The following is a 9,460-nucleotide window of genomic DNA, read 5'->3' as shown; positions in this document are numbered from 1 at the left end:
GAAATATGGCTGTATATATTTTGGACTTTCGTCATTTTCTCTCTCGTTTCTTGTATAGTGTGGAATATTGGGAGATTCCCTTATATCCAGCTGTTTTCTTTTTTTCTTTCAATTTTTCTAGATATCAAGAATTGCTTTGCCATCCCCATCAGATGGGCTATCCTACATCCACATCTCCTTTATAATCTCGTATTTATTTTAAGTTGCCCTTATTTCCTTGATCGTCATTTTTAGTGATGAGGTAGGATTATGGCGATTACACGGATTAGGGCAAGGGTACTGTATACTCCTTCTTCCACGGGTCGATCGTTTGATTGACATCGTGATATGTGGGGAGGGAGCCATGAAATGTGCTATCCCATTGAATGTGCGCCACTGAGTTCTATATTTTTAAACATACCGTATTTTCCAGGCCATTAGGTGCACCGGAATATAAGGCGCATCAGTCTGATGTGCCTTATATATGGAATTATTCCACATATAAGGCGCATCGGACTATAAGGCGCAGGGTGGCCGGGGGCGTGGCGGAGTTCCGGGGGCGTGGCAGAGCAGAGACAGAGCGACCGGAGAGGTGAGCGGGGAAGGGGGTCCTTTCAGGGGGGAGGATGGCAGCGGACCATACTTACATGGGTCCCCGCTACCGGAGACAGCAGATCTCCTGCGGGAACTGCAGACCGACGCGGCAGAAGTTGTTCGTGCCGCGTGGTCTGCAGTTCCCACTGGAGATCTGCTGAATTTTTTCACTTTGTAAATTAATTCAGGACTTTTGTTCACTGTGTATTTCGGCCAATCAGAGAATCTGTTGGTCCTTAAATGACTGGATACGTGTTATGCACTTTATGCTTGAAAAAGGTCTGTCACTACACCGAAACGTTGCACTGATGGAATAATCACCCTCTTCCACATACTTTGGAGTGCTGTCTATTTACTGGATCTACATTTGGGACCCCTGCCAAGGGATCAACGGCTCTTTCACCTGTGCTGCTCTGGACTTTATTTATATCTATCTACCTATCTATCTATTTTAAGGAAGGCAGCAGCACTTCAATATTGTGTGTAAAAGCAGGCTGTGACGTTTCGGTGGATAACCACCTTTTCCAAGCATATATTTCAATATAAGACAGATGATCAACATATCTGTACAGACAATGAAATAATAATGAATAATTGTTAGAAAAAAAATAATAAGGTATTTTGGTTTGAATTTGATCTAATCTGTACTATTGGTCATCCATGTGTAGGATGAGTGTAAGATAATGTCTTAGCATTGTAAATTGGTCAGAGTTGTAGTAACAGAATACCTGGCTGTCATTTGCTGTTTTTTAACTTTCATAAAGGTGAATTGGAGTTTTGGTAAAAGCAGGGCATAGAGAGCTAAAATGTTTCCAAAAAACAGATTCACCTCTGTGAAACATTTCCAAATATATAAAAGGAGCATTTGTTCTGACCACCGTATATACTCGTGTATAAGCCGAGTTTTTCAGCACAAAAAATGTGCTGAAAAACGTCACATCGGCTTATACATGAGTATATAAAAAAAAACACTTATATACTCACCCTCCGGTGTCCTGATGCTCCGCGCGGCTCCCCGATGTACCCTATGTCTGCGCGTCCCCTCTTCTTTCTTCCCCGCAGCTCTTCTTCTTTCTTCTGTCTTCTGTCATGGAGGCGGCCATGTTATCTTCCTGTTCGGCGCATACTATGATGTCAGCACCTGCAGCAGTATGCGCCTGCTGGAAGATCCTGCATTTTTGTTAATAACAGTGAATTAGAGAATGTGTTATTTTGTTATCCGGAGTACATATAAGAAACTTGTCTTAAAAGCATAATTAAGGAATTTCAGATTTTTCAATATATCATTTGATATATTGGACATATTTGACAAACACTAGGTTTACCAGCTTCTTATATGTGTAATATAACTTTATAATGTAATATTCTAGCCTACTGCCTGTAAGAAATAACCACTAGATGGCAGCAAGAAAATGTTAAGTCTTTTTAACAAGAAATTAACATAACAGAAAACTATTACTTTTGAGGATTATAGAACAATGTATCAGAAAGTCTTCTTCTGTTGTACAGCAATAGTGTGGCACTTTGAGTAATTTGTGTTATATTTTATAACTCTGAAAATATTCAAAAGCGTGAAAGGCTTTAATGTTCCCGGGTTACATACAAGATAGGTTCTGTAGGTTTGTTCTTAAGTTGAATTTATATGTAAGTCGGAACTGTATATTTTATCATTGTAATCCCAGCCAGAACTTTTTTGGTCTCTGTGACAATTGGATTTAAAAAATGTTGGGTTGTCATAAAAACCAGGATCAGCAATAAAGCTTCATTACAGACACCTTTGATAAGTGTTACAGCTGTTTATTGTAGCCTAGGACTAAAGCATAATAAATTACCAATATCCAGAGGTTCGTTTGTAACTAGGGGTCGTATGTAAGTCAGGTGCTCTTAAGTAGGGGACCGCCTGTATATACATTCTCGTATATAAAGATATTTGTGATAAGCACTTTTTATTACTTTGTAAGTATAATAACTACTTTTTTAGCAATTCATCTACTTGTATGATCTGCACTATTGGGTTTATTTAGCAAATGCATGGGGCATGGCATAATGTTTTCCCCACCCCTCCTGCACCCCAGATATATCAGGAGGCTCTGGTCTCCTTGTGTGTCCACTTGACAGCTGCTTCCTGACTGGCATAAAATTGTGCTTTAACCTGCACCCTTTCAAGCTTAATAAGTGCCCCATAAAGGCACACTACGTCGCCAGGCATTAAGGTGGCGTAAATGGGGAAATAATCAAAATACTTGGAGTTATGCCAATTCCTGCAATTGCGATTATTTCAGGGCTTGTACACCACAAAACTAATGTACAAGCCCTGATAAATGTCCCCCAATGTGTCTGCTTTGATTCCATTTAGTTTTCTTGGAAAGTGTGGTCATTGGGAGGACTGATTAGAGAGAAGACCCACATGGTCTGAACCCAATCTAAGGAGAACACTTGGCTCATAGCTCTTTTTATTGTCTATTTCCAGCATAAGAGTTTAGTGCGAATATATTGTCGATCATTGGCGTAACTATATCCGTAGCAGCCAAAACAGGTGCTACCGGGCCCGCGGCGTATGGGTGAATTGCATGGCTCCTGAATGTGTTTTCCACTGTATGTATGTGTGTATATGCTATATGTATGTATATGTAGTATATCTGTATATGTTTTTTTATGCTGTATGTATGTGTGTGCTATATGTATGCATTTGCAATATGTCTGTATATGGCAGTGATGGCAAACCTTTTAAAGCCTGAGTGCCCAAACTTCAACCAAAAGCCACTTATTTATTGCAAAGTGCCAGCACAGCAATTTAAGCAGTAATTTATTTCTCCTTGTTCTTTGACAACTTTCAATTGTTCAGTCTCCTAAAGACACCAACACAGCTGAAAGGAGGAGGGCAAATTCGCCTATCATTGTAGGAAGATTCTGTAGGAAGATTCTTTGAGTCCTGTCTGGTGAACTTCATGATGGGGTGATGGCCTGGGTGCCCACAGAGAGGGCTCCAAGTGCCGCCTCTGGCACCAGTGCCATAGGTTCGCCACCACTGGTATATGGTGTTTTATTTTGTATTTATGTGTATATAGGGTATGAATATACTATAAACTGTTCCAGTTGCCAAAGGAAACCAATAAGAGATCAGCTATAATTTTATAAACAGCAGTGCAAAAATGAAACTTGAGTTCTGATTGGTTGCCTTGGGGAACTTGAGCAGTTCTGCTCTCAGACACTTCTGATAAATCTCTCCATAGACAAAGTGACAGAGACAGTCATTAGAATGAGAGTGCCCGAGACCGACAGTCGCTGGAAAGAGAGTGCCTGTGACAGACAGTCACTGGAATTAAAGTGCCCGAGACAGACAGTCACTGGAATGAGAGTGCCCGAGACAGTCAATTGAATAAGAGTGCCCGTGACAGACAGTCAATTGAATGAGAGTGCCCGAGACAGATAGTCACCGGAATGAGATTGCCCGAGATGGATAATTGCTGGAATGAGAGTGACCGATAGTTATATACATTAAATGTGTGTATATTTGAGTGTATAAATGTGTAATGTAATATATATATTTTTATATATATATATATATATATATATATATATATATATATATATTTGTTAAAGGGGTTGTCCGAGAGTAATGAAAAAAAAAACTAAAGGTGGCCGGAGGGGGCTGCTTAAAAAATAAAGATCTACTTACCTTCTGGTGCCCTCCGGTGTCCCACGGTGATGTTGCTCCGCAGGACTCAGCTTCCGGCCAGACCCGACAACCTTCTGGCCCCCATACACAATGCTGTGAATAGGGACGGCTAGGCGTGGCCGGCCACGGCCGGCCGGAAGCTGAGTCCTGCGGAGGGCACCGGAAGGTAAGTAGATTTTATTTCTTTAAGCAGCCCCCTCCGGCCACCTTTAGTTTTTTTTTCATTACTCTCGGACATATTTGTACCTGTATAAATATAGAGCTACAGCTCCATGAAAGTGCAGCCTTTTTACAGGCAGCAGTTCAAAAACTGACACATGCTTCAGGCAACATGCACTTGTTACAAAAGCCAGATGGGAATATAGTAATTCATCAGAGATACTTCTACATGTTTCATAATATTCCATAAGATTTGCTAATTTTATCATTTACAGGACATTTACAGAAATTAAGTGGTGCCATTTAAAGTGTAACTTTAAAGTTGATTTTACCAAACTTTCATATTTTATACCTGCTTTAAAAACAAACAGAACAATGCCCCTATTGTACTGTTCAGCATTTTCTGTTCTGAAAATGTTTGAAAAAATTCTTTCTCAGCAGAGGGGAAGTGAGCGGAGACTATGGTCTTCCTGTACTTAACCTGAAGTTAAGTACAGTTCAAAGAGCCCATATATCCCATGAAGACCTGTGTTTTATCTCAAAATAACTTAACATTAAATCCATTTAGTTTCCCACAAGTAGATCCAATGAGCATTGCCCTGTGTGCATACAGGATGTATATGGTGTCTAGTCTTGCCATGGAGAAGCAAGGAACATGTAATAAGTGGAAGAAATCATAAGTAAAACATGAACATGAAGTGTACAGCCTGTACTGTGTGAGAAATAAGGCTTTATAGCTTATCTAAACAGAGCTTACACTGGCAAATACAAGGTGGGGAAAGGGCTGCAGCATGAGGTGAAGAGAGAGACAGAAAAAGTTCTGAAGAATCAAACACTTGATTGGAGGAACTGATAGGGAACACAGGAAATCTTGTACCTCGCTATTCTGTGTAGGAGACATCTGTACCCACAGTCCTGAATACACTCAGCTTTCTTACAAACACAGAGAGAGCACAGTCACATGACCTCCCCCTCTGTGAGCAGGGAGCAGCAGCCCCGCCCAGGACTCCGACAGATAAAGAAATCTGTAGATTCACAGGGCTTGTCAGCACAGGCAGAGGAAGGAGCTACTGCAGCACTAAGATAACTAGTATAGCAAAGAAACTGCTGGATATAGGTAACAAAGATAATATGCAAAGTTGTTTTACATCCCAAGAGTTATTGATTTGTGGAAAAAAAAACTTTGCAGTTGTTCTTTAATATCCCGCGCAATGTTCTGGGAAAGTGGGAAAAATTCCAAATGTCTCAGTATGATTACGGAGATACCATATAGTTTTATTATCTCTTATTACTTATGACATGTTTTTACACACTTCAGTGTGTAGACCTTTTGGTCACTTTTTATTAAAATATATTTAATTATTTATTATTAAGTGGGCTTGCCCCATGAGCTTTTTGTATGTCAGATGTATCATAGTTGCTTGAGCCAGGGAAACATGTGAAGGAACCATTATGTGACAAATTATACTTTCCATGAGAATGGCTGCTTCTTTGAGAGATTTGTTTTGCAGGTAAAATGTTTCCAGACTAGTATTTAAGTCATCAGTCAATGGCATATTGTTTCTTGGGTATCTGTGGCTGAGAACTTCTGTCAATTTGGCTGACTTATTTGAATACAGTATAATTTACACAGTGACACAGGGTGATGGGGGTTAACAATACAAATCTCCTGCACATTTCGGGTTTAGGTCCCTGAACCCTGACTTCAGCCATAAGTCTGAGTTTGGTGTTCTGGCCACGATCAAGTGTTAACCTTTCAAATGGTGCTAGCAAAGGTGCCAGCAGCATCTAAAAGCTGGGGGTGCATGGTGGCATTCAATTGCTGCTGCCTGCTTTGTGGGTGATATTTATAAGGTAACACCTGCGATTGGTGCCAGAACCAATCGCAAATGTTACTAGTGGCGGTGAGCATTCGGATTCAGGTACTTGAAACGCAACCAAAACTTTTAAGTCAGGTTTAGCCTTACTCGGCTAACCTGAACCTGAATGAATCTGCTTATCTCTAGTTAGCAGTAAAAAGTAGCATTTGAGGTATTTTAGCTACAGGAATTAGAAAGTAAATGTATAGTAAGCAGTCTAAGTAGGTTTATTAAGGTGATGATGTACTGCCTCAATATTACTAGAAAATGATCTACACTGATGTCATGCAATATTGAAAAATACATTTCTGCAATAATTTCCCAAATTATCCATATTCTACCTAAAAATATAAAACTTAAATGCGTATTAGAAATGTAATCAAAGCTAACATTTCTAAAGCTGATTATGCTTCCTCAGTGTTAGGAACTGTGGACAAAACTTATAAGCAATTTATTCTCAGTATGATATTGCTATGAAGCTTATCACAAACAGCACAGATACATTTTGTTCAAAGGTAAAATACATAAAAAATCGAAATGTGGTTTTATCAAGAAATTTGTCAAATAGATTTATACATTCATACAAACCTGGGGATTATATTTTCAAAGACAAAAAGTCAATTGAAATTAGTTCTCAGAGGGATTGTGAGAACACCATTTCATCCTGTGCAATAGGCATGATTACATCATTGTGCCACAGCTGGACACAGTTAAAAGATGCAGCACAGCAGGCAAGAGGTGAGTATTTCCTACTGAGGTTGGCTACATAGGTGGTCACCATGACTGTGGGCTACTAGGGAGACTGTTAGCAGGCTACTCTTGTGGACCCTATGACTTTGGACTACTGGGAGCCCTGTAAATATGGGCAACAGTTGTGTACTCACTTAACTAGTGATTCTGCTGCATTGGGGACTTCCTACTTCTTCACTTGCTGCCAATGAGCTTTCAATGTCGCATGGGAACTCACCCAATAGTGCCTGCACTAAAGTGCACTTTTCCTTGTAGCATGGATCCAGCATGGTGGCCACCCAGTATTCAACACTGTTGAGCATCCGGACAACCCGGGTGTTAGTGAGCAGGCACTGGAGCATAAGGTGGCTCATGTGGCCCAGACTGCCCAGAGACAAGAATAAGCTCCCCAAAGCATGGCATCTCCCCAGCCGTGCTGCAATAAAGCCTGTGAGCTGCTCTGTGTATCATCAAACTCATCATCTTCCAAAACTGTTCCCCGGCTGGACAGTGCAGTAGCAAACCACTGCTCTGGGAATACACCATGCGTGCCTTGCGCGGACTGGCCTATCACTTTTTCCTCCTCTTTTTCCCTGTCTTTCACCAGTCTGGCATCATTGGCACCCACCATATAGGTAACATACGAGAAGCAGTGCAGCACTTAACAAATGTCCCCCATGGAGGCCCAGTTGGTAATGAAGTGCTGTTGGTGACTACTTTGGCTCATCTGGGGATTCTGGAGCTGGAATTTCACAATTGACTGCTTCTGCTATTGACACAACCTTTCCTGCAAATGTAAAGTGAAATTTCACCTAGTTGGTACATAAGATATGAAGTGATGACTGGGCAGGCCAAAGTCCCTCTGCAGTGCAGATAGGCAAGCAGCAGGGTGTAATTGTAGAAAGCAGGGTATAAACAGTGAAACACATGGCAAACACATGGCACACACCAGAAGCAGTAGCTTTGGCAAGTCTGTATAGTTGGCCTGGAACCTTTGCACCACCAAGTTAAAGTACATGCACAATACATGGGAAGTTAGTGAACTTGGCTTGGTCCAGAGCTTCTACATGCTTTCAGCTGTTGTTGTACATACCCTTGCTGTGCTTGAGGATAAGCAACAGCAGCCACTCATCTACTTACTCCTGGATCCCAGGCCATAATTTCCAGTTAGTGTGTGCTTTTTGGCACAGACAGATGAGTTTTAGCGCAGTCTGCTGCTGTTTCATCATGGCTTTGCTAAAATTGGTGCTGTGGGCACTGTGCTGAGGTAGAAGAAATCAACGGTAGGCAAGGAGTGATGTTCGGCAATTATGGGTGGTGTCAGAATGTGTTCCAGAGCATCTCCTGTCTTGGGACCATCCACTACTACATTAACCCAGTGGTGTGTTAAGTATATGTTATGTCTCTGCCTGTGCTTACTAGTCCATCTGTCAGTTGTGTTGTGCACTTTGGAACTGATAGCATTGCTCAGTGCACATTTATTCTTCTCCACAAACTGTTAGTGCAGGGTCGGGGACTGCCTGCCAGAAAACTTAGCAGTGGCTGGGAACGTCATGCTGTGGCATGGCCAATGTCATCAGATATTTAAAGCTGTCCATCTCCACCAGCACGAATGTGAGCATTTCAAAGGTCAGCGATGGAAATGTTCCTATCATGACCTGAGATTGTGCATGCAATTTCACCATGATTTCAGGGATGGAGAGCTTAACAGATGGTATGGAAAGGCTTCATGATGGTGGTGCTGCTGGTTTGCCTATTGGGGCCTACCAGTACACGCTGCACACACTGGCACATACTTGCACCAGAGGAACTTTGAGTTGGCAGAGACAAAACACAGTCTCTCCCTGCAACACCAGACCTACCACCACCAGCAACAGCAGCAATATTGTCTCTGGTAATGTATCTAGCTAGCAATCTTAGTTCCAGTCCTTTCTCTATGTTGTCCTGGTACTGTATCTAGCCAGTTAACCTAGTTTTGGTACTATCCCCATATAATATGCTAAGTTTTGTTACAGTTTCTATACATCAAGATTTGCTACATTAGTTATGCACAACATGTCAGATCATCTAAAAACTCTAGGCCTTTTGTAAGGCACATTTTCTATACAGCTAAGGTTAATGATAGTCTTAAATGCATGTTTGCGATTGGCAGAAGATAGGAAAGTAATGTGCAGGGGGAGTTCTGGGCATTTGGGAATAAAATCTGCCAGTAAGGGGGCTCGAAATACCTAGTAGCAGCCCTGGCCTATGTAACAATTTTACAAGCTTATTATTAGCACATTACTCAGTAGAGTCATACATTATTTAAACGCATTACATGTATAAAGCACATTTTCTGAAATTAATGATCTGCTTTTTGAACAAAGTGATGTGTTCACCTACAAAGTTTACATCTTTGTACCACTGCTTGGGTAGATTTCCTTTTAATTCATCTGGAATAAATATTAAGGGCAGAACAGTC

The sequence above is a fragment of the Engystomops pustulosus genome, chromosome 2, assembly GCF_040894005.1.
Source record: "Engystomops pustulosus chromosome 2, aEngPut4.maternal, whole genome shotgun sequence".
NCBI classification, from domain to species: domain Eukaryota; kingdom Metazoa; phylum Chordata; class Amphibia; order Anura; family Leptodactylidae; genus Engystomops; species Engystomops pustulosus.
This window is presented reverse-complemented; position numbering follows the sequence as displayed.